At 35.7% G+C, this 27,600-nt stretch overlaps 1 long non-coding RNA gene across 1 annotated transcript in view; it reads left to right on the plus strand.

Moving 5' to 3' along the window:
- The window catches only part of LOC129060895 (uncharacterized), a 293,512-nt gene extending 266,420 nt beyond the window's left edge, over positions 1–27,092 (plus strand). Inside the window, exons 3-6 of the long non-coding RNA XR_010141052.1 lie at positions 8,911–8,975; positions 14,562–14,669; positions 18,077–20,277; positions 25,257–27,092. This is a non-coding gene — a long non-coding RNA (uncharacterized LOC129060895). The remainder of the gene's footprint in view (positions 1–8,910; positions 8,976–14,561; positions 14,670–18,076; positions 20,278–25,256) is intronic.
- Positions 27,093–27,600: the final 508 nt, after the last annotated feature.

Raw genomic sequence — 27,600 nt, forward strand, 5'->3', positions numbered from 1 at the left:
TTGTAATAAAAACTAAGAGAATTTGTCACGATGAGGGATATTATAAATGAACAGCGAAAGGAAGTTCCTTAAACAGAAATGAAAATGATAAATTATGGAATCCTGGAACATCAGAAAACAATAAAAATTAAGGAAACAATAAAATACAATAGGAACTACAATAGAGGTAAATACAGTAGACTTTCCTTGTCATGTTTTCTAAATTATGTTTAATGGTTGAAGCAAAAATTGAAACACTGTATAGTGTGGTTTTCAATTCATATAGATAAAATACTTAAGACAATTATAAATGAGAGAGGGTGAAAAAAGGTAAGGTTCTATACCCATCTTGAAACAGTAAAATGCCAACACATGTAGACTTTGCAAAGTTATGTGTTTATAACCTAATATGTAGAGCAACCAATTAAAAAAATCTAAACAAAAAGATAGACTGAAAAATACTGTAGTTAATCAGAATAGAAATTTGAAATATATTTATGCAACCTATAGGAAACAGGGAAATGAAAACAGAACAATTAAAAAATTAAAACAGACAGAAAATAAAATAAAACACACTTAAACCGTAGCATATCAATAGTGTTATTGAATGCAATTGATCTAAATATGCACAGTAAAAGACAGAAATTTAGAAGTGGACTGAAAAAATGACCCAAACATATATTGTCTATAAGAAACTCACTTCATATATAATGACACTTATATTTGTTCGTTTTCATGCTACTGATAAAGATACCCAAAACTGGAAAGAAAAAGAGGTTTAATGGACTTACAGTTCCACATGGCTGGGGAGGCCTCACAATCATAGCAGAAGGCAAGGAGGAGCAAGTCACATCTTTCCAGGAGCAAGTCACATCTTACATGGATGGCAGCAAGCAAAGAGAGCTTGTGCAGGGAAACTCCCCTTTTTAAAACCATCAGATCTCATGAGCCCCATCTGCTACCATGACAGCAGCACAGGCAAGACATGCCCCCACGATTCAACCACCTCCTACTGGGTCCCTCCCCCTCCCACAACATGTGGGAATTCAAGATGAGATTTGGGTGGGGACACAGCCAAACCACATCAACACTTGTAGGTTGACAGTTTAAAAGCAAATAAACACACATCAAAACAGCTAACAAAAGTGACAATATCAACCATTGGCAAAGTGCAGAGATACTGAATCTTTTATTTATTGCAGGAGGGATGTAAAATTGTACAACTACTCTGAATAATAGTATAGCCATTTCTTTTAAAAACTAAATTATGTACTTACCATGCAATGCATCAATTCAACTCCTGGATATTTATCCAAAAGAAAGAAAAACGTATGACCACACAAAAACCTGTACATGATTGCTCACAGCATCTTCATTTGTAATAGGCAAAAACTGAAAACAACCAAAATTTCCTTCAATATGTAAATGGTTAAATAAACTGTGTTACATTTATAGCATAGAATATTACCCAGCAATGAAAAGGAATAGATTATTAATACATACAACTACTTGGATGAAACTCAAAGGCATTAGAATGAGTGAAAGAAAATTTCAAACAGTCTCCTACTATATGATAATAATCATATAAGATTCATGAAATGACAAGGTCATAGAAATGGAGAACAAATTAGTGGTTGGCAGTGATTAAGGATGATTGGGAGGGGAGTGAGTGTGAGTATAAAGCAATGCTCAAGGAACATCTTTGTGATGATATAATTTTGTGTGTCTTAATTACAGTAGGTGGACACAGGAATGCTTTCGTGTGACAAATAAAACAGCTATATGTACACATTATGCCAAAAGAAAAAAAGCCAAAACATTAAGTACTATGGCGTATTTTTTCATTAAGCACAACTTCATTGTTTTGGTAGGACTACATTTCATTGTAACTGTTGAAAACTTAGCTTCTCAACTGAATTTTCTAACATGGTATAAAAATAAAAAAATATAAAAATCTTAAAGAAACCTGAATGTGAATATAAAAGAGGACAAACTTATTCTAGAGAGAGAAGATATATGATGTTAGTTTAGCAATTTAAATTCCTAAACAATCTAAAGCTGGGTTTAAAATTTCCAGCTTATACTAACAAAGATATGTACATGTACCTATATGTGCAAATACATACATATCTACTGTACAGGAGACAGACTGTTTAAGTCAGCCTTATTTTTTTCATTGTTCTTTAAGTGTCCTAATTGACTTCAATACATATTAATTACTATTGAAATTTAAATAAAATAAAAAGGGAAGAATATTAATTTCTGCTTTTGAAAAATTATACAGTATTCTATAAAGTTGATATTTTATAATACCTTGACGGGCTTTATTGTTTGTGTATCACAGAACATGTAAATGTGCAAATAATAGGAAAGTATTAGGTTCTAAATATTAAATATAGTTAAAGAAAAGTTATATAATTTTGCAGTGTATATTCAGTTTGAGGCAAATGCTTTTAAATGAATACTAAAATTGCTAGTCATTTACTTGGTTATTTTGAGCAATGGAAAAGCAGGTCATTGTTATAAGTTAACAGCTCACATTTGAAATTATGTACTGGACCAAGCTTTATTATTCAAATGAAATTATATAAAACACAAAGAAGTTAAGTAACATTGTTTTCTTCCTAAGAACTTAAAAATTACATACCAGAAAGATATCATATGAATTCATCCTCCTCACTTAAAGTGCAACCACGATCACATCTTCTCTGAGTCTACGTTGACTTTTGTGATAAAATATTGCAAAGAAGTTATGCCATCTTTTATCAACTTCTGAAATAATGCCATTAAACATTTTCTTTATAGTTTTCTTTAGCGATATAAATAGCATTGCATAAAAGTAGATTGCTTTCCTCTTTGAACTCAAGTTCCACCTGTTTCTTTTTTTGTAAGTCCCAGAACTACCTGCTGTGTCTTGAATATCTGTTTTTTTCAAATATCTGTTTTTTTCAGCTGTTACTTTAGTAGGTTACGTTAGTAAAAACAACTTTCATGATGTGTTAAAGTATTCATTCTAAAGTAATTATGTGTTTCTGTAAGTTGCTAAAGAAATAAACCAAATCACACAAAGAAAGTGGGGAAGGGAGTTTTGACACAAGAATGAAAACAGTTTTCATCATGATGTCAGTTTAAATAAAGAATGCATGTTTTACATTACATTTGTCTTCTACAGCAACTCCCTAGAAATCTGAGCATGAGCAAAAGAAAACAAAATTATGTGTTTCCTTACTCACATATGGCTTTTACCATTGTTCTACTTTAAATATTAATTTTACCTAATTAGTCCTTGCCTCAAGAATGTACAATAAAAATAAATCATCCTAGTGACAAATCCAAGTTATGCTCTGTGTTTGTTTTGCAATTATTAAGTTAAATATTATATTGGCATATTTTGAAACAACTACTTGGGTAGCTGCTACTTTTATTTTCTCATTACTTCTCATATTTTCAGTTTTCAATGGAAGCTGTAACAAATTATGCCCAAACTTTTACATGCAAATTTTTATTTTTATTTTAATAGACTATATTATAGAGCAGTTTTAAGTTTGCAGCAAAATTGAGTAGAAGGTACAGAGATGTTCCATATGGTTCCAATGGTTTAAAAAACCGTTGAGGTGTTTTTTAATAAAGAACAGTTACAGTGGTTGGTCCAGTGCCCTCCAATTAATTTGCCACAGAAACTCCTTTTAAATGAGAAAACATTCATCTAAATGTAATAGAAAAAATACTGGGTATACTCTAAAAGAGTAATTATAAATATTTGGAGGCATTGAGATTATGAATAACTTAATGGACTTCTTTTTGCTTACCCACATTTTTTATGTATACTGAATATTCCAAGATTTCTAGTATAAGCATGCATGAATTTAAACCACAATAAGTAAATACCATAAACAAAATGAAAATGTTTATCATGGAAAAGCAGTGCTGTGAACTGGTGCTGAACTAATTGTCTGAGACAGAGTTAGGATATTCAATAGGATTTGAGTATATGCTGATGTGCTGATTAGAAGCTGTTCTTAAACTAGCATGGAATGAATACAGTTGTGAGAGGACATAACAACAACACGGATGAGTAGCAGGAGACACGAATTAGGAAGAAAATGTGAGAACAAATTTTAGAGGCTCTTAAGAACCTGAATTTTGACAATGCAATTCCAATCAAAATCCCAGCAAGTTATCTTGTAGATATCAAAAAACTAATCCTAAAGTTCATGTAGAAAAGCAAAATGCCTCGAACAGCTAACATAGTATTGATGCAAAAGAACAAATTTGGAGAACTGATACTATCCGACATCAAGTCTTACTGCAGACATTTTGGAAGATAATTTAGTAATTTCTTACAAAATTATATATTCTTACCATACAGTTCAGTAATCATGCTCCTTGGTATTTACCCAAAGGAACTGGAAACTTAGATCCACGCAAAAATCTGCACATGGATGTTTATAGCTTTATTCATAAATGCCAAAACATGGAGGCAATCAAGATGTCTTTCTATAAGCAAATGGACAAATAAACTGTTGTTCATCCAGACAAGGGAATATGATTGAGTCCTAAAAAGAAATGCACTATCAAACTATGAAAAAAAAAACATAGAGAAACCCAAAGTTCATATTGCTAAGTAACAGAAGCCAATATAAAAGGCTATATACTATATGATTTCAAATATATGACATTCTAGAAAAGGCAAAACTATGAAGACGGTAAAAGATCAGTGGTTACTGGATTACTGGATGTTAGAGGGGTGGGAGGGATGAACAGGCAGAACTCAGAAGATTTTGGGGGCAGTGAAACTACTCTGTATGCTATTATGATAGTGGACACATGTCATCATATAATTTGTCCAGACCCATAGAATATACAACACTGAAAGTGAACCCTAATGTGAACCATGAATTTTGAGTGATAATGATGTGTCAGTATAGTTTCAATTGTAAGAAGTGTACCACTCTGATGGGGGATGATGGCTATACATGTGTAGGGTTAGGGGATATATGGAACATCTCTGTACCTTCTACTCAATTTTGCTGTGAACCTAAAACTGCTCTATAATATAGTCTATTAAAATAAAAAATAAAAATTTGCATATAAAAGTTTAGGCATAATTTGTTACAGCTTCCACTTAAAACTGAAAAAATGAGAAGTGGTAAGAAAGCAAAAGTAGCGGCTACTTAAGTAGCTGTTTCAAAATATGCCAGTATAATATTTAACTTAATAGTTGCAAAACAAACACAAAACATAACTTGGATTTGTCACTAGGATGATTTATTTTTATTGTACATTCTCGAGGCAAGGACTAATTAGGTAAAATTAGTATTTAAAGTAGAACAATGGTAGAAGCCATATGTGAGTAGGGAAACACATAATTTTGTTTTCTTTTGCTCATGCTCAGATTCTAGGGAGTTACTGTAGAAGACAAATTTAATGTAAAAGATGTGCTTTATATTCTTCCTGTCAAAGGCACGAATTAGCTTTTGAGTATACATTGCTCTAATTCTATCAAGCCAATGCAATTTGAGTTAATATTAAATAAAATATGTCTCTTTTGATTCATTTTGAATTTTTCATGTTCTTTTTTCAGTACATGCACTTTTACTTTTTAATCTTCTTTTTCTTTGTTATTCTTGCATAATATAGGATCATTTTGCTTAGGTATGCAGTACGGGGTTCCACCAATGGCGTTGTCAAAGGAGGGACATTTATTAAAATGTTCCTTTATCTAAGATTGTAATTTTTTTGATTAATATTTGTCAAATCAATTTTCATTCTTAGGTTTTATTTTTTTTATTTTACTATCATTATTTTTTTGAGATGGAGTGTCGCTCTGTTGTCCAGGCTGGAGTGCAGTGGCGCAATCTCGGCTCACTGCAAGCTCCACCTCCCGGGTTCACGCCATTCTCCTGCCTCAGCCTCTCAAGTAGCTGGGACTACAGGCGCCCGCCACCACGCCCGCCTAAATTTTTTTGTATTTTTAGTAGAGACAGAGTTTCACCGTGTTAGCCAAGATGGTCTCAATCTCCTGACCTTGTGATCCGCCCGCCGCGGCCTCCCAAAGTGCTGGGATTACAGGCATGAGCCACCGTGCCCGGCCCTTAGGTTTTATTTTTATATTTCACAACAGATCTAATCTCATTATAAATGGTTTCTGATGCTATAATTACGCTTATTTATGTTAAACAATAGCTATTTATTGCTAAAAGATATGTAAAATCATAATTCATAAGCTATAAAAAATACCCCATAGACATTTATGAACACTCTGAAATATATATTAATATTGACATGTATATTTATTATAAGAACTAAATTTTATTGGTATCCTTTGATACATTAACATTTATTTTCCCTCAGTATTTGAGTTGGTGTTATTTTCATTATTTCCCTATATTCTCTTTTCTGCTTTCTGGTTTTGTATTTTACTGCCCTTTTATAGGTGTCTAATCTATATAGCCAAGGAGTCAAGCTACTGAGAATTTCCTTGAAGCAGGAAATCTGCCTAAGAGCCGAAAAAATGTTCGATGTCCTCTGTCCCAGAAGACACAAACGGTTTATTACTGATATGAGTACCAGCAAATATTCATGTTCATCATAGAAAAGATGCAATAATTCTTGCTTCAAACACTATCTTTACTATCTCTACATTTATAATTATTGCAGTGTCCATCATCCTTAAGTAGCGTGAAAAAGTCATCTTCCATGTCTCAGGAAACATCAGAAAGCAGACAGTCTTTAACTTGATGCTTTAAAGGTTATCAGTGTAATTCTACTTGTGACTGTCAAAATAAAACCAAAAATGATTAAGATGATTACTTTGTGTAAATGTAGTCAATAATTTTCTAAGACCACTTGTTTAATGTAACCTAAAAATGTTGCTCCTGTCATATTTTTGTCATACTTGAGATTTTTGTAAAATTTTTTATCTTGAGAAATAAACATTTTTTTTATAAGAACTTAAGAGTGGTTGAATTAGCACAATTTTAATTCTTGAGCAGCAATATATTTTTCAATAAAATTATTTTAACTTATATAATTTTTTTCTTGGAGTTAGAATTTATTAAAGCATATGATGCCATGTATCTTTTTTTTATTATACTTTAAGTTTTAGGGTACATGTGTACAACGTGCAGGTTAGTTACATACGTATACATGTGCCATGTTGGTGTGCTGCACCCATTAACTCGTCATTTAACATTAGGTATATCTCCTAATGCTATGCCTCCCCCCTCCCCCAACCCCACAACAGGCCCAGGTGTGTGATGTTCCCCTTCCTGTGTCCATGTGTTCTCATTGTTCAGTTCCCACCTATGAGTGAGAACATGTGGTGTTTGGTTTTCTGTCCTTGCGATAGTTTGCTGAGAATGATGGTTTCCAGCTTCATCCATGTCCCTATAAAGGACATGAACTCATCATTTTTTATGGCTGCATAGTATTCCATGGTGTATATATGCCACATTTTCTTAATCCAGTCTATCATTGTTGGACATTTGGGTTGGTTCCAAGTCTTTGCTAGTGTGAATAGTGTTGCAATAAACATACGTGTGCATGTGTCCTTATAGCAGCATGATTTATAATCCTTTGGGTATATACCCAGTAATGGGATGGCTGGGTCAAATGGTATTTCTAGTTCTAGATCCCTGAGGAATCGCCACACTGACTTCCACAAAGGTTGAACTAGTTTACAGTCCCACCAACAGTGTAAAAATGTTCCTATTTCTCCACATCCTCTCCAGCACCTGTTGTTTCCTGACGTTTTAATGATCGCCATTCTAAGTGGTGTGAGATGGTACCTCATTGTGGTTTTGATTTGCATTTCTCTGATGGCCAGTGATGATGAGCATTTTTTCATGTGACTTTTGGCTGCATAAATGTCTTCTTTTGAGAAGTGTCTGTTCATATCCTTTGCCCACTTTTTGATGGGGTTGTTTGTTTTTTTGTTGTAGATTTGTTTGAATTCATTGTAGATTCTGGATATTAGCCCTTTGTCAGATTAATAGATTGCAAAAATTTTCTCCCATTTTGTAGGTTGCCTGTTCACTCTGATGGTAGTTTCTATGTATCTTTTAAGGAGCCCTTTAAAATTATCAATTGATATGAATTATTAAATATTGAGAATGTGTCTGATGATTGTATCTGTATATCTATCTTATAGGTATTTGACAAATGGTGCATTTTCTTAAGGCAGACTAATTTAGAGAGGAGAGATTAATTTTAATAAAAACAATACAAACTATTTCAAGAAAATTGTCACCGATTGTCATGCTAGCGTTCCAATCTGAAAATTATCTATCCACCTTTTTGTTCACTACAGTTGAAATTCTTTAAATATTACTAAAATATTCTGAGAATTTCAATAACTGTTTATGATAGTGGAGATCAGTACCAGGTATTTTTACCATGGCTTTCAAGAGATTTCAACAACAAGATGCTACTATCTTAGTCTGTTTGGGCTGCTATAAAAAACGCCATAAACTAGGTGTTTATACAAAACAGAAATGTCTTTATCACAGTTCTGGAGGCTAGGAAGTCCAAGATCAAGCAGCAGGCAAATTTGGTGTCTGGCAAGAACCCACTTTCTGGTTCATAGGTGGCGTCTTCTGTCTGTAACCTTACACGGCAGGAGAGGACTTAGTTCATTCTACTGTTCTGACTCCTATATACTGTCTTACATTATCCACACTCATCCTCTCTGGCCATCAACCACATTAAACTTTCCTAAGTTAGACTCCACTAATCTATATTAAGTAAACAACCATAATTATTGAATTAGTTCTTCTTGAGAGGAAAGTGGCTACTAATTCATCTCAAAACCTACCTGTGTATTATTAGAGAGATTTTTAATACCTGGAAGAATATTTTGACTTGTTGGAGAAAACATTTTGAAGAGAGGAGAAAGACTTTTTGAATTCTGTTTCTATTTGTGTCTTCTAGGAAGCAGATGCCAAGGGGATGGGAGAGAAGAAGACTTGTGAAAGATGAAGGGGAAAAGAAGCATGGTGAGTCAAGGAGAAACTTAAGACTTTGATGCAGGTCTGACATATGTGTAAGAATACGAGGAAAGATGTAAAATTTGAGTTTCAGAAAGAACCTGGGACCGAGATGCAGCTCTGAGACTGTATGGCCATGCCAGAAATGGAATGCCAAATATTGCCTTTAGAGGTGCCCCATATTGGGCAGAAATGGCCAGGTCCGAGCAATCTTGCTGTGCTCAGTCATTGCCTGGAAGTGGCTAAGGAAGAAGGTGCGTTTGACTTGAACTCTGTGGTAGATCCCCAAGGCACTGTGGCTGGAGCCTGTCAGCAAGATATACTCCTTATAGCAGAGTCTCACTTAGCAGGAGATCTTATAAAATTTGCTGCTGTAAATTTTTCGCCTAAAACTACATACTCATGTAAAAAGCTACACTGCTGTCCCTGTTTTCATCCACTCAAAGTCACTTTATTCTGAACCTACACGTATTCATCCAGTGTTTTATTTCTAAATATTTGTTATGTTTTGACAAAAGTATAAAATTACTTTTATCCTGCTTTTTGCTGCATTCTTCCTTTTGTTTTCATTATATTCCATTGTATACCTCATGTACTCATCTATGTTTGTTCATTATTTAATTACTATAAATATATAGAGCTAGTTTATTACACATGTAAACTGAGTTATTTAGATAGGCAATATACGCACTTTGTAGAAATTTCAAGTGTACACATACTTTTATCTGTAGTAGAAGACTCAACTTATGAAGGGATCCTTCATTAATTATTCCATAAATCTATACCTTTTTAGCACAGGCTATAATCCCCCTGCTGTACTGCAGTGCATGCCTGCTATACCATGACTGTTTTATATATGTTAAAAGTGAACCAAAATAAGAATCATTTCTTGCATGATTTTTTTTTTTCAAGATAGAGTCTCACGCTGTCACCCAGGCTGGAGTGCAGTGGTGCAATCTCTGCTCACTGCAACCTCTGCCCCCATGGTTCAAGCGATTCTCCTGCCTCAGCCTCCTGAGTAGCTGGGATTACAGGCACCTGAAACCACACCTGGCTATTTTTTTTTTTTTTTTCTAGTAGAGATGGGGTTTCATCATGTTGGCCAGGCTGGTCTCAAACTCCTGACCTGTGGTGATCCACCTGCCTTGGCCTCCTAAAGTGCTAGGATTATAGGTGTGAGCCTCCACAACCAGTGTCTTGCATGATTTCATACATCTTATCTCAAAGAGTGCTCTTTGAGGATAACCTCATGTAGAATGAGCATAACAAAATATAGCATAAAAGGGAGTAGTTGGCATGTTTATCTGATTAAAAAAAACCCACCATATTCCTGTGATTGGATGGCTAGATTTGCAGTTTGTGCCTAGTATATTTTCTTTACTCCTGATGGTGATATTTGATTAATGCCATGCGAAAATAGATGGCTTGTAATATATACCTATTTTTTATTCTAGGAAAAAATACAAATTTATGATCTGAGTGATGATAACTTAGGCACACAGAATAAAGTGAAATTTGTGCTAAATGGCATCTCTCCTGAAGCACTGGGTCTTCACATTAACTCTAAGCTAAGAAAAAGCTTCAGTTATTTCTGCTTACTGATCTGCAGGAATTAATGCTGTGAAGATGTGCAGAAGCTTGGAATGTGATAAAAGGTTCAATGTGGTTGGCCAGATACCATTCAGAAGGACAGGAGCTCTGGCTGACCAAGGGATATAACCACCTCCCCTTTTATTACTTATTTTCTGTTTATCCTGCTTATTATATGGCAAGCTTTCTGCAAAAGCTGAGAAAAGTTGTATGTAATGTACAAGACAAGATGAAAACAGAGGAGAAATACATTGGCGGACAGATAGGATCTAAGAAGAGATGCAGAGAGCAGTCTTGACATACAAAAAAATACAGTCACTAGAGAGTGACACACATAGATCAGTTCTGATCAGAGCCTTTGCCTCTCTGAGTGGCAGAGAATCACCTTCGCAGCAACACTCTGCTCACAAACTATTTTTTTCTTTGCTTTATACTTAATAGAGTTGTCTTCTTAATTATACATTATAATACATACAAGATGCTTAGAACAGTATATGGCATATGACAAGCCTTCTAGAAATGTAATCTTCTATAAAGCACAGTAATGCTAAAAGTATGGCAAGTATGATGGTTAATTTTAGGTGTCGATTTGATTGAATCGGAGACTTAGAGAGCAAGTAAAGCAATACTTCTGGATGTGTCTATGAGGGTGTCTTTATAGGAGATTGGCATGTAAGTTGGTGGACTGAGTGGAAAGGATCTGCCCTCAATGTGGATAGGGGTCCAGATAGAACAAAAAGAATCTCTCTCTGTCTTTTTTCCTCTCTCTCCCCTGCAGCTGAGACACCATTCTTTTCCAGCCCTTGGACCCAGAACTCCAGGTGGTCTGGCCTTTGGACTTCAGGATTGATATCAGTAGCCTCCCTCAATGCCCCGGGTTCTCAGGCCTTCAGTGTCAGATTGAAGGGTTATATCACTGGGTTTTCTGATTCTGAACATAGAAAATAGAGCCGAGAGAGTGATAGACACAGATCAATTCTTTTTTTCTTTTTCTTTGTTTTGTTTTGTTTTTTTGAGATGGAGTCTTGCTCTTGCTGTGTTGCCCAGGTTGGAGTGCGGTGGCATAATCTCGGCTCACTGCAACCTCCACCTCCCATGTTCAAGCAATTTTCTTGTCTCAGCCTCCCAAGTAGCTGGGACTACCAGCACCCATCACCACTCCCGGCTAATTTTTACATTTTTAGTAGAGATGGGGTTTCACCATATTGGTCAGGTTGGTCTCAAACTCATGACCTCAGGTGATCCACCTGCCTAGGGCTCTCAAAGTTTTGGGATTACAGGCATGAGCCACCACACCTGGCTGACACAGATCAATTCTCACTAGAGTCTTCACCTCTCTGAGAGGTAAAGAATCACCTTTATAGCAACATTCTGCTCACAAACAACTTGGAGAACTGATTTTTCTTTGCTTTATAGTTAAAATAGTTGTCTTCTTAATTATACATGAGAGTACACATGAGATGCTGAGAACGGTACATAGAATATGACAAGCCTCTGTAAGCATAAGTTCCAGTCTTTTGGACTTGGATTGAGCCACACTATAGGTTTCCCCTCCAGCTTCCAGACAGCCTGTTGTGGGGCTTCTCAGCCTCCATTATCATGTAAGGCAATTCCTCTAATAAATCCCCTCTTATCCATGTATCTATCAATCCATCCATCCATCCATCCATCCATCCATCCAGATATCTATCTAGCTATCCATCCACACATTCCTCTAGTCAGAGTTCTCCAGATATTTGTTCTATCTAGAGAACCCTGGCTAATACAGAAGGTAATATGATTCAGCAAGTCTAGGAAAGGGAGAGGGAGACTCTGTATGGTAGTACACTGCTTCCTCACCATTTCCATGTCAGAGAACACACACAAATACAAACACACACACTTGAGTGCGTGCACTTCTGGAGAGATGTCATTCAACACTTTGGAGAAAATTGGAAAGAAAATGATAAGTCTAGTCTCTCACTCCTTCTGATATTTTAAAAAATACATTATTTAAAGTTGTTGCACAGGTGTTTCCTTAGGGATGGTTTTAAAGTAAACCGTGTTACCATGAATGTGTTATTTGGTTTCCACAATTCTTGAAGCAAACTTGACTGGAGTCAGATTTTCCAGATCTGCATTATTATTATGTTCCTAAAAAAGCTAAATTCATTTTCCTTTTTGAAAATAAACTAATATTATTTTATACAAACTGCACACCATGCGTAACTGAATGCTGAGTATAAACAGTATAATTCTTTTTCCTCCATATAGTTTTATATAAGGAATTCAAAGAGGATTGTCAGCTATTAAAGATAGCAGTAACTGGGTAAAAGAGAAATGGTGCACACTGAAATACTAGTGATGCAAACTCAAGGAGATTAAACATTTTGTTCATGAATTTGGCGAAAAATAATGGTTGGTTTAATGGCAACATAAAATTCAGACTTTATCCCAGTTTGATGTTTAATAAGCTAAAATGACCATCAGTCAATCTAGTATTAAAGATTTTGTGAGTCAAATGTACTTTTTTCCCTATAATATCAGCAGGCTGCATCTTAACCATACTTCATGAATATCAAATCATCAACATTTATTTACTGATTTTTTCCCATATATTTGGAAATCTTAAAGCCATTGTAGGCAAAACATATTATTATTTGTCTGTGAACACAAGCAATGCACACAAATAAGCTGGAGCTTTAATAACATTCTGTGTCCCAAATAGACATGCAATATAATAAAATGTTTGTAGTTGATATTAAATGTAATAGATTCGGTTAGGAGTGAGTCATATTCTACTTTACCTCCATTGGACCTACAATCTAATTAGACTGTTCACAGTAAATTTGTTGCCTTGTTATTTAGGTTTACTCTAATAAGTGCTAATTTTATACACCAAATAAACAATGCCAGGCACATCTTGACAATGGGATATTTGTGTTTGAGAAAGACAATTCACATCAAAGGACAATCAGTCTGGAATGTAGGAAATGCCTTACTACATCTGTGATGAGACATCAGCTTATGTACTGAAGAGGTCGTAATACTCAATAAGTCGGGCTTGTACAGTCAAAGCAGGGGAATAGACAACAAGAGAATTGAGAGTATGAAGCTGAGTGGGCTTGTATATTAGTAAGTCCTGTGAGGAGATAAGTTGGGAATGAGAATTTGTCTACCTGTCTTTCATTCTTTATGAGAAAAGAAAACTTAGGTACCCATCTCCTGTGGGAAACTTAGCTCTGCTTAGAAAGTTCTTCCTGTGATAACTGTATCCCAAATGTCTGACAAAAGATGCCCTACAAAATTGCATTATACAAGGTAAACTTGATCCAATGTCATAGTCTCGGGGAAAAATAGTCTGCGTGATCAGAGTTAGATACTGAAAGCAAAAAAGGACCACTTGGGAAGATGAGCAGGTGAGAAATGTAGAATTTTTAGGAATATAACACATGTGGTTGCTGGAAGATGTCCCTCTGTGATGGCAATATATACACAAGAAGAGATGCCCAATTTCCAGAAATTATTTCATGACTAGATTTTTGATGAAAGGTTAGATCTGAGGATAAAGGTTTAGAAAAGCGTATAGTATTTACACATTTACTGAAGGATTATGTATGGAAAATGAAGAGAGGAGGACAGAGGTTGCCCTAGTCAGGTATGCAAATATTTTCCAACTTAAAGGCTCAAAGGGGAGACTAAAGTTTATTTTTTTAATATTCATTTGGAATATATACAAGTAGTTTTGCTTAAGAGAAAACGTCAATGTTAGAATGAATGTCCTCTCATTTCATTTTATAAAGCTTTCACTGATGGGTTTTCCGGCGTTGTAGACATCTCCTGTGTCATCCATATTGTGGTTCTATGTATTCCGAAGGGAGTTGCAGTTGACTTGCAATTTCTCATCCAGTATTAAGCTTAATTTCTGCACTCATGTGATAGTTCTCAAATAGTTGTCTCATCAGAACCAGTAAGGCTGCAGTAGCACTTTTTAAATGTTGCTAAATTTCTTTTTTTTCTGTCCAGCTTCTGTGGAAAACATTTTCAAGTTCATTAGATCAAACTTGTTGAGAATGGCTGACACCTGAGAATCAAACCAACACTCCTCAGCATTGAGTCAAAAAGTCACAGAAGGTATTGTTTAAACCTCCTTAAGATGGCCTTGAACCGCCTTAAGATAGCAAATAGAGAATAAGGGCTAGAGCCATTCCATAGAATAGATAGATTATTTCGGGGGAAAATAAGATCTTTGGAATTTTATATTTTCCAGGACAAAAGTTAAGAAGGAATAGCAAGAAAGAATGATGAACATATGATGAACATTTCTAAACATATAGTACCTGGGTTAAATTCGTGGTGAGAGATCCTTACTTAAATGTATGTTTTATAGCACTTTGGTTAGCTTATAGACTAACCTGAGTTTTAAAATAAGAATGAGTCTTACTACAGTAAAATTTCGGATACCTGGTTGACTCAGAGAATAAGAAATTTGTGTGCATTCAAATTCCAAGCATAGAAGCTTTAGAATGAGGGCAGTATAATTATGGCCCAAAGTGCTGTCGCTAAAAGTGCGGCTTGCTCCTTCCTTTGGACAGTGTTGCTAAGCAATGGCTTCCCAGCCAAGGACTACATATTCAGGTGTCTTATGCCAAAAGATATGGTCATGCGGCATAACTTCAAAATATCAACAAAGGCAATTACATGGATGCCTTTTTCCTTCTACTTCCTGCGGAGTGTGAACACTTGGTTCCTGGAGATTAAAAAGCGATCTTAGTGTTGTTTGCAGTGAGTATGGGGAAACTATTGCCTAAAAAAGCCAAGTTTCACTGAGGGAGTACTTGAAATGATGGGAGTAGATGAGACCACCTGGGGAAAGTTTATAGAATGAAAACAGTAGTAGGTTAAAGACAGAAGCCTAAGAAATACCAATACACAAAAGACAAGAGGGGGGTATAAGAAAAGCACACAAGTAACTTGCAATGATTGGTGAAGGCCCTTAAATAGAGGAACACTGGCCAGAGACCTGGAAGGGACTACTGTGTCAGTGACAGAGGAATAGAGAGTTTGAAGTGGGCAATGAGTGTTTTGCTGTTAGCAGTGGCAATAATACAGGGGCACAAAAGTATTCTTTCATTTTGAAACTTTGCAATTTTGGGAATGATTTGACAATAACTTCAAATGGGTGTTGAGGGCAAAATTTTGAGTATGTTTTGAATAAGGAAAGAGAAGTGGGGAAGTAATCACCATGGAGTAGACAGCTCCACAGAAGGTTCAATGCAAAGGGAGAAGGGGAGCTTTATGGAAGGGATCACAGGCTCAAAGGAGGGGATGCGGGCATATTTATTGGTTGAAAGAATGAATTCTGTAAAGGGAGCAAAGCAACAAAAATGACGGGAAGGAGATCAGATAGTTTAGCCTGGTCCTAGAGAAGGTAGGAGATGAAATTTAAAATGCAGGTAATGGAACTGGATTTAAAGAAGAAAGGGACAGATTCGTATCCTTGGACTAAAGCAATTAAGGATGATTGCTGAGGTTGGCAAATTTGCGGTAAGAAAGAGGCATAAATTGAACCATGTCCACGTTCAGTTTTCTTCTAGCCTCCATATAATAAAAGATACAATTGGCTGCCTTGAAAGACAGATTGGTGGTTGTATTGCTTGCATCAACTCTGGCAAATCATCCAACCATCTAAATAACCAATCGACAAATATTAATCTAGAATTTACTACAGTCTAGGAACTTTAAGAAGTATAGTAGCAAACAAGACATGCGTGTTACTCTTTTCTCCTTTATAGAGATTTTGATGTAGTAGGAAGTGTTACTAAATTACAATTGATTAAAATGTATCTCTTTAGAAAATAAGATAATGGGATTTAAGTGTTTATCAGATTATTTCTTACTAAGTAGTGAAACAAATCTGAGGGATTTAACACAAACAAGGGAGCAGACCAATTTACAGTTTGTGGTTTGTATTTATCATCATCTGCTATCAGATTAATATTAAACTTGAAATTCAAATGCATGACACAAGTAGCAAAATAGGACTTTATATTGTAATGAAGTGCATTTTCACAAGAATAAATATAATTGCAATGTCTACTCAAATGGATGTTTAGTAAAGAATTATGGTCAATATCAAAGGCCTCTTGAAAATTTCAAAGTGACGTGATAAATGCAGAATTCTGCTACTGTTATAATAGTCAAATCTTTATTATTTGCTTGCTGTGTTTCTCTTACTCTCTCAAAAGTCTGTGTCTATGTACATATTCTTTAGTTGTGTCAGAGTAAATTAGTTACCTTAAATCTACACTATTGACTTATTAGTGACTCAATTGCCCCGCCTCAGAAATAAATCATCTAAGGTTAAAAGTTTCTTCATAAATTTGCAAATTAATTTATTAAAAACTTAAGACTTTTAAAAAAAAATTAATATTTATGTTTATTATACTTTAAGTTTTGGGTTACATGTGCAGAACGTGCAGGTTTGTTACACAGGTATACACATGCTATGATGGTTTGCTGCACCCATCAACCTGCCATCTACATTAGGTATTTCTCCTAATGCTATCCCTCCCCTTGCCCCCTCACAGTGAAGACTTTTTACATAGTCAAAAAATACTAAATAATTTGGGGTTTATTTTTTAAAAACACATAGTTGATATAGTTTGGATGTTTGTTCCATCCAAATCTCAACGTGAAATGTAATTCCCAGTATTGAATGTGGGGAATAGTGGAAGGTATTGGATCATGTGGCGGATCCCTCATGAATGGCTTGGTGCCCTTCTCACAGTAGTGAGTTCTCACTCTGAGTTGATGCCAGATCTGGCTTTTCAAAAGAGTGTGGCATCTTCCTTCCCCCACAGCTTGCTCCCACTGTAGCCATGTAATGCACCCCTCCCCCTTCACTTTCTGCCATGATTGGAAACTTCCTGAGGCCCTCACCAGAAGGAGAAGCAGACACCACACTTCTTGTACACCCTGCAGAACTGGAAGCCAATGAAACATCTTTATTTGATAAATTACCCAGTCTCAGGAATTCTTATGTAACAATGCAATAATGGACTGAAACAATAGTATAAAATTAGTGTAACTTCTGATCATGGTTCCACTTTTTATTATAGACTTTCAATTTTCTAGAAATAAAGGAAAGTGTTAATTATAAACATTTTCACAATGACTAAAGTCTTTGATATGGTTTGGCTCTGTCTCCCCACCCAAATCTCACCTTGAATTGTAATAATCCCCACTTGTCAAGGGCAGGACCAAATTGAGATAATTAAATCATGGGGGTGGTTTCCCCCATGCTGTTCTCATGATAGTGAGTGAGTTCTCAGGAGATCTGATGGTTTTATAAGAGGCTTCCCCCTTTGCTTGGCCCTCATTCTCTCTCCTGTTGTCCTGTGAAGAGGTTCCTATATGAGCCCGTAAAGAAAAATAATTATTCAATCAGTGAAAATCTGTCCTTCAGTAAAGGATGTCTTTAGGTCAGCTTGTGCTACAGGTACAAGAAATGATTATTCTAAAATAATTATCATCCGCAGGCAAGAGATCCTTATCCTTCAAGGCAAGAGAGATGGAGCTATTGGAATATTCTTCTTTCTTGATCAAAATACCCTTCGTCAGGGAAATATTCACTTCTCTTGCAAAAATACCACAGCTGTCTGGTAAGTCGTTTATGACACAACCTTAAACTCTTTGAAGGTAAGTAACACAACTTGATGTATATATCCATTTGTCATTTGTAAACTATTTTATAGTTGCCCTATTTCCTCAAAAAGAGTACTCCTTCATGGCAGAAAATATGTTATGTAGCTGTTTCTCTCTTCTACAGTGCCTGGCAGAATACTGGATATTTGGAAACATAAATACCTGTGTTTAGAATACCTCAATGTTGTAATCTGTGAGACTCATTCTAGAAAACCACTGAAGTGCTATTTTGATGATTATTGCAATTATATTTGAAAGCATTGCTAAAATGGACTAATTATGATATTTTGGGACATTTTTTCTAAATTATTTTCTCATTTCCCATCTGCCTATGGTGCAGTATGACTAAATAATATTCATTATCCCATTTTGAATAAGAAAATAAAATGCATCTTGGTGTTCAGTTAAATTACAAATGACATCTATGTGTCAATGTCTTTTTGGTTCCAGAAAAGACTTTCAAATTATACTGCTTAACAATGACATTTATAAAATGCTTTATATTTTTCAAAATGCCTTCACATAATGAAATTGTTCCTAGCAACTCAAGGTTGCTTTTGATTCAGTAGAAGAAATATTTTGGTAATGAAATTTTGCTGCCTTAAATTTGCAGCAAGCAAAACCATCTCTTTTATGCTGCAAAGCAAACCAGGCATTTTCAAGAATAGCTAGTAGTCTGATGCTTCTGAAAAAAAGTTAGATAGTACAGGTCTAGAGGGAGTTCTGGAGAACATTCAAGAAGGGTCTGCATTGATTTCGAAAGCATTAGAATCCAGCTACTAAAGTCCACAATAGAAACAGAGTACTTAAAGTCTCTTTCAAGCCAACATTTTCCTGCTAGAATATATTTTACTTACATTGTGATCATTTCAGAGAATGAAATAGTGGGTGACATCATTCAAATATGTCTTTAAAAACAATTGTTGATTTTTTTTCCCCATAAGTCTACATTAAAAAAACTTAAAAATCACATTGAATGTTGAAGTGTTTATTATAGTGCTCGGAGCTTGAGTAACTATAGGTAAATTTAAATGATGTAATTATGGCAATTAAGTGTGGAACTGGTAGGACATTTCCAGTTTATTATATGTCATAGAGACAAATTAATCATTACCCAGGAACTTGAAATGCTGTAAGTGTTGAATTTTAACATATTTTAAATTGGTGTGTACCTTTATATTAGCAGAACTTATAATGCTTAAAGTAAACCACTCAGATATTTCAAGTGATTACATAGACAAATAATATTCCATATTATTATGATGTTTCCTGCTTGTATATGATATACTGTGATAATGCAATCTCTTAGGAAAAGACAAACGTTTCTAGCATTGTTTTCCCAGAATGTTTGAAGTATTGCTGTTTGTGTGGATGTGCACTGGACAATCCAGGTACATAAATGATCAATGTTGTTCTTTGATACAGATCCAAGTCACTGGGGGAGAACGGATAGCCTGGTCTGGGGGCTGATTTTATGAAGAACTTCCAGGCGTACATACAAGAAGTGGGTTCATAAGCATCAAGCCCTGCAAGGCATTTCATGAATGAATAAAATGCCTTTTCAAAGTAGGTCCTCCAAAAGATCTGCCTAAATGGTAAATCAAGAGGTAGAAGTGTTAACAAAAATAATCAGTTTTTTATAAACATATATGGCAATGATTGTTTTGCCAAGTTAGCAATTCCCCAAAATATGGTGCCTTGACATGCTAAGTGCTTTGAAAATTGCAAGGGCTCAGAAATAAACCTCAGGACCATTGTCTCTCTATGACCTTTTCTCTCTGCCCCTGTCTTTCTGATCCTTTCTGAAAGCACTAGGAGAAGCTCCCTCTAGAATTTTCTCATTTAAGAAAATTTCTTTCCAAAATAAATGCAATTATTTTAAACCACCCTCCCTAGGAATCTCACCAAATAACCAGGAAAGATCAACCACCAAAGAAGATAAGAGACTGGGGGTCTCGACCACGCTCAGATAGACTTTTTAATCTGTCTTCTGTGAACAGCTCCAACAGACTACCTGAAAGACTTCATCTGCATAGTAAGACAACCTTTGTTCCAATGAAACATATGGTCTGAACAATGGGCCGGTTCATTTCCCCACTCTCCTTCTTCTGTGAATAAGCCATTTAAGCCTCAATCATCTGGTCCATCTTTGAGTTCATAATTTAAACAATTCCCATGCCTGTGTGTGTACATAATAGTAATATATTTGTTATTTTTTCCTTTGTTATCCCGCCTTTTGTTATAGGAGTGTCAGCCATGACTCTTTATAAAGGGGAGAAAAGAAATCACTCCATTTGCATCTATAGAAAGCATTATATGCAGTCTAGGGGTGATTTAAAACAGTGGTCCCCAATCTTTTTGACACCAGGGACTGGTTTCATGGTAGACAGTTTTTCCATGGACTCAAGGGCAGGGGATGCTTGGGGGATGATTCAAGAACAATACATTTATTTTGGACTTTAATTCTGTTATTATTGTAATATATAATGAAATAATTATACAACTCACCATAATGTAGAATCAGTGGGATCCCTGAGATTGTTTTCCTGGAAATAGATGGTCCCCATCTTGGGCTGATGGGAGAGAGTGACACCCGAATTGTGTTGCTTATGTCCAGTCTACTCCATAATCCTGTTGTGGTTGCTGTCACTGCAGAAAACCCTGCTTCCCTAAGGTAGAATGTCGGAAATGGAAGCAGGCTTTTCAATGCTTTTGTGGCAACTTCAGGATATCCCCCTGCCTTGACTTTAATCCAGAATGTATGGAGACTTGAAGTTGTCTCAAACATACTTTTAAGCTCAATGTCATTTGCAAGCTCAAGCAGTTGATCCTCTCCCAGTGTGGACAAAGCTGATTTGTCTGTTTAATTCACAAATGGGTTGCACATCCATTCCTTCCCAGTTTGGGGGTCTTTTGTGGTTGGGAAGTAATGCTCAAACTCTTTTGAAAGCTGAGATATGTGATCATGCACCACTTGGGGGAAAGAAGGTCCTGGCTCAGTCTCTTTCAAAATCTTTGCTAATGTTTGAAACATGTCAGAAATCCCAGTGTTCATTCATCACTACCATAACACCACTTTGGCTTTGAATGCAGCCACTTTATCTGTTGACTTTAACACAGTTGTCATTCTCCCCTGAAATGACAGATTGAGTTTGTTGAGCAGGTTGAATATGTCACACAAGTAAGCAAGTTTTGCGACCCATTCTTTGTCACTGAAATGTGCTGCCAGTGGTGACTGTTTTTCTAAAAGAAATCTCTGGAGCGACTCTTACAACTCAAAAATTCTGGCCGGTGATCTACCTTTAGAAAGCCATCTCACTTCTATGTATAAGAGAAGATGTGTGTGCTCTGCGTCCATCTCCTCACAGAGCTGCACAAACAGATGTGAGTTAACAGCATGTGCTTTAATGTGGTTGTTAATTTTAATCACATCCTGCAAAACGTTGTTAAGTTCAGGTGACATTTTATGGCTAGCCAGCGTTTCTCTATGGATGACAGAGTGTGTAGACTTAGATTCAGAAGCGACCTCTTTGACCCGAGTCAGACTTAAGTGATTATCATGTTGAAATATACAATTACATGATAATTCCTATTGTTAGTAGAAATGCTTATGCAGTGAAAAGATCTATGAGCTGGAGTATTTCTGTTTTATTGTTTTCAATCTAAATAGTGTACGTTTAATGTATGAGAAGACCATTAAACTCCCATCACTTAAACATAATAACTGCCTCATGTATCTATATAATGTTTCAAAGATATTTTTAGGCCATTTAAGCTTTTTTTTTTTTTCTTTTATTTTGAGACAGTTTCCTTCTGTTGCCCATAAAACCTCCGTCTCCCAGGTTCAAGCGATTCTGCTGCCTCAGCCTCACGAGTAGCTGGGATTATAGGCACCCACCACAACACCTGGTTGATTTTTGTGTTTTTAATAGAGATGGAGTTTCACCATGTTGGCCAGGCTGGTCTCGAACTCCTGACCTCAGGCGATCTGCCCGCCTCGGCCTCCCAAAGTGCTGGGATTACAGACTTGAGCCACCGCGACTGGCCTAAGCTTTTTAATTTATAATAAATATCCACTCAAAGATTTCCTGTTAAATTTAGTGCAATATTTTAAGTGACCGGCACAACTTTATTTTTTATTTTATTTTTTTAACTTTTATTTTAAGTTCAGGGGTGCAAGTGCAGGTTTGTTACATAGGTAAAATGTGTCATAGGGGTTTGCTGCACAGATTATTTCATCATCCGTGTATTAAGCCTAGTACGCATTAGTTATTTTTTTTTTTATGCTTTCTCTCCTTCCACCTTCCACCCTCTGAATGGCCCCAGTGTGTGTTGTTCCCCTCTGCGTGTCCATGTGTTCTCATCATTTAGCTCCCACTTATAAGTGAGAACATGCAATATTTGGTTTTCTGTTTCTGAGTTAGTTTGCTAAAGATAATCGTCTCCAGCTCCATCCATCTCCCTGCAGAGGACATGATCTTGTTCTTTTTATGGCTGCGTAGTAGTCCATGGTGAATAGGTACCACATTTTCTTTATTCAGTGTATCATTGATGGGCATTTAGGTTGATTCTGTCTTTGCTATTGTGAATAGTGCTACAATGAACATGCATGTGTATGTATCTTTATAATAGAATGAATTATATTCCTTTGGGTGTATAGCCAGTAATGGGATTGTGGGGTTCCATTTGAGCAATCACCACACTGTCTTCCATAATGGCTGAACAAATTTTCACTCTTAGCAATAGTGTATAAGTATTCATTTTCTCCATAACCTTGCCAGCATCTGTGTTTTTGATTTTTGTTTTCTTTTGACATTTTATTAATAACCATTCTGACTGATTGAGATAGTATCTCATTGTGGTTTGTATTTGCATTTCTCTAATGATCAGTGATATTGAGCTTTCCTTCATAAGATTGTTGGCTAAATGTATCTCTTCTTTTGAAAAGTGTCTGTTCATGTCCTCTGCCCACTTTTTTTATGGGGTCATTTATTTACATGTAAATTTATTTAAGTTCCTTATAGATGGTAGATATTAGACCTTTGTCAGATGCATAGCTTGCAAAAATTTTCTCTCATTCTGTAGGTTGTCTTACTCTGTTGATAGCATTCTTTTGATGTGCAGAAGCTCTTTAGTTTGATTGGATACCATTTGTCAATATTTGGTTTTGTTGCAATTGCTTTTGGCATTTCATTATAAAATCTTTGCCCATGCCTATGACCTGAATGGTATTGCCTAGGTTATCTTCCAGGGTTTTTATAGTATGGGGTTTTACATTTATGTCTTTAATTAATCTTGAGTTGATTTTTTTGTATATGGTGTAAGGAGGGGTCCAGTTCAGTCTTCTGCATATGGTTAGCCAGTTATCCAAGTACCATTTATTGAATAGGAAATCATTTCCCCCATTGCTTTTGTCAGGTTTGTTGATGATTAGAAAATTGCAGGTGTGCAGTCTTATTCCTGGGTTCTCTACTCTGTTTCATTCATCTGCATCTCTTTTTATATCAGTACCATGCTGCTTTGGTTATTGTAGCACTATAGTATAGTTAGATATCAGGTAACATGATATCTCCAGTTTCACTAGAATTGCCTTGGCTATTTGAGCTCTTTTTTTGGTTCCATATGAATTTTGAAATAGTTTTTTTTCAGTGAAGAATGTCATTGATAGCTGGATAGGAATAGCATTGACTCTATGAATTGCTTTGAGCAGTATGATGATTTTAATTATACTGATTCTTCATATCCATGAGCATGAAATGTTTTCCAGTTGTTTGTGTCATCTCTGAATTCCTTGCACATAGATTCACAGCTGAATTCTACCAGATGTACAAAGAACAGCTGGTACCATTCCTACTGAAACTATTCCAGAAAATTGAGGAGGAGAGACTCCTCTGTAACTCATTCTATGAGGCCAGCATCATCTTGATACCAAAGCCTGGCAAAGATAGAACAAAAACAGAAAACTTCAGGCTATATCTTTGATGAATGTCAGTATAAAAATCATCAACAAAATACTGGCAAACCAAATCTAGCAGCACATCAAAAAGCTAATCCACTACAATCAAGTAGACTTCATCCTCACGATGCAAGGTTGGTTCAACACATGCAAATCAATAAATGTAATTCATTACATAAATAGAACTGAAGACAAAAACCACATGATTACCTCAATAGAAACAGAAAGGGCTTTTAATAAAGCTCAACAACTATTCAGGTTAAAAACTCTCAATTAACTAGGTATTGAAGGAACATGCTTCAAAATAATAAGAGCCATCTATGACAAACCCATAGCCAACATCATACCAAATGGGTAAAAGGTGGAAGCATTCCCCTTGAAAAATGGCACAGAACTAGGATACACTATCTCACCACTCCTATTTAACATAGTATTGGAAGTCCTGTCCAGGGCAATCAGGCAAGATAAAGAAATAAAGGCATCCAAATAAGAAGAGAGAAAGTCAAATTATCCATGTTTACAAAATACCAGATCCTATATCTGGAAAACCACATATTCTTGGCCCAAAAGCTCCTTCAGTTGATAAACAACTTCAGCAAAGTCTCAGGATATAAAATCAATGTGCAAAAATAAAAATCACTAACATTCTTATACACCAACCACAGTAAAACCGAGAATCAAATCAGAAATAAACTTTCATTCACAGTTGCCACAAAAAAAAAAAAAATACAGCAACAACAACAACAACAAAACACCTAGGAACACAGCTAACTAGGGAGGTGAAAGATCTCTACAAGGAGAGCTGCTTGTAGAACTACTGCTCAGATAATTTTATTTTAAATTTAATAAGAATTGTCACTAAATTTTATTTTTTAGCTGAACGTTTAAAAATAACATTTCAATTTGGTATCTGCTATTGTTGTTAATCTTAGGATGCTTTTTTCTATGCTATAAAATTATTCAAAGTAATATTTGTGTGAGAATATAGGCCAGTAGAACATTTATTTATTAATTCATTCATTCTTTAGTTCATTGACTTGATATGTACTATGCTATAGGTACTTGACTAGACTGAGGATTTAGAGATGAAGACACACACCTTTCCCCATAAGATGGTGAAGTAGAGGGCTGAGAACAGACAATTAAACCTATCATGGGGTAAGCACCATAACACCCTCTCTCTGTCTTGCCCTCATTAGCCTGGGCCTTTTGTGGCGTAAGTGGCTTATGTTGTGTAGATAAAGTCAGTCCAAAGCTCCTTGGATCTTGAGCCAGAATGTTGTGAGTTTGAATGCTGCTTGCCACTTTCAGATGTGTAACATTGGATAAGTTTCTTAATTTCTCTTGTCTCCTTATGTGTAAAGTGTGGGTAATATACCCTTGTAAAAATTATAATATTGAACCTAAGGACTTTAACACATTCATAAATTAGATTAAGAACTCAAAACAAGTTGACTACTAATACAATTATTATAATTGCTAAACTTTAGCCTTCCTACATTTTTCTCTGTTATCTCACATTTAATCTGTTAATACGTCTCTATCTGTCTCTACTTAATTTTAGTGTTGTAAGAACCAGAAAATAGTCAATGCTGGTTTTTCCTCACCTTTGTGGATCTTTGACGAACATGACAAAAACAAACAATGTGGAAAGGATTCCCTATTTAATAAATGTTGTTGGGAAAATTGGCTACCCATATGCAGAAAAGTGAAACTGGACCCCTTCCTTGCACCTTATACAAAAATTAACTCAAGATGGATTAAAGACTTAAACGTAAGACCTAAAACCGTAAAAACCCTAGAAGAAAACCTAGCAATACCATTCAGGACATAGGCATGGGCAAAGACTTCATGACTAAAACACCAAAAGGAAGGGCAAGAAATGTCAAAATGGACAAATGGGATCTAATTAAACTAAATAACTTCTGCACAGCCAAAGAAACTATTACCAGAGTAAACAGGCAACCTACAGAATGGGAGAAAATTTTTGCAATCTATCAATCTGACATAGGGCTAATATCCAGAATCTACAAGGAACTTAAACAAAGTTAAAAGAAAATAACAAACAACCATGTCAAAAAGTGGGCAAAGCATATGAACAGACACTCCTCAAAAGAAGACATTTATGTGGTCAACAAACACACAAAAAAAGTCTCATCATCTCTGGCCATTAGAGAAATGCAAATCAAAACCGCAATGTGATACCATCTCACACCAGTTAGAATGGCGGTCATTAAAAAGTCAGGAAACATGCTGGAGAGGATGTGAAGAAATAGGAACACTTTTACACTGTTGGAGGGAGTGTAATTAGTTCAACTATCATGGAAGACAGTGTAGCAATTCCTCAAGGATCTTGAACCAGAAACACCATTTGACCCAGCAATCCCATTACTGTGTATGTACCAAAAGGACTGTAAATCATTCTACTATAAAGACACGTGTACATGTATGTTTATGGCAGCACTGTTCACAATAGCAAAGACTTGGAACCAACCCAAATGCCCATCAATTATAGACTGGATAAGGAAAATATGGCACATATAAACCATGGAATACTATGCAGCCATAAAAAAAGAGATGAGTTCATGTCCTTTGCAGGGACATGGATGAAGTTGGAAACCATCATTCTCAGCAAACTAACACAGGAACAGAAAACCAAACACTGCGTGTTCTCACTCATAAGTGAGAATTGAACAATGAGAACACATGGACAGAGGGAGGGGAACATAACACACTAGGGCTTGTCAGAGGCTAAGGGCCTAGGGGAGGGATAGCATTAAGAGAATTACCCAATATAGATGATGGGATGATGGGTGCAGCAAATCAACATGGAACATGTATACCTATGTAACAAACCTGCACATTCTGCACATGTATCCCAGAACTTAAAGTATAAAAAAAAAAAAAAAACAAAAAAACAGAAAAAAATAGTCAATGCAACAACTTGGATTTTGTTTCCTGTTTAGAAGGTTTTTTTTTCCTTTGTACTGAGAAGATTGAAGAAGTATTGGCTTATAGTCTAAACCTAGAAACGACTACACTTCACCTGAAAAACTGCCAGCCAAAGTCTTCATATCCAGTGATTTGACTATGGTTCAATTATTAACACAGAAAGGAAGAAACTAACAAAATCCAGTGTCTTAATAAAGCAATACATCACTGTCAAATAGCATATGGAGAACCACATCAATAAGGCGACTAAAATTAGAACAAATGGAAATCTATTAAAAATATGTTGCATAGAACTTGTCATCATTGATTATCTTTATGTGTGGAGAAGACAACATAGTATTCTAAAAACAGCAAGGATTTTATTTTCAGAAACAAACATAACTTAGGTGTGTCATCCTAAAATATTAAATATTTGTGTTTTCACACCTTGTGTTATCCTGAAAGACTGAA

This window comes from Pongo abelii, chromosome 7 (genome assembly GCF_028885655.2).
Source record: "Pongo abelii isolate AG06213 chromosome 7, NHGRI_mPonAbe1-v2.0_pri, whole genome shotgun sequence".
In the NCBI taxonomy this organism is placed as follows: domain Eukaryota; kingdom Metazoa; phylum Chordata; class Mammalia; order Primates; family Hominidae; genus Pongo; species Pongo abelii.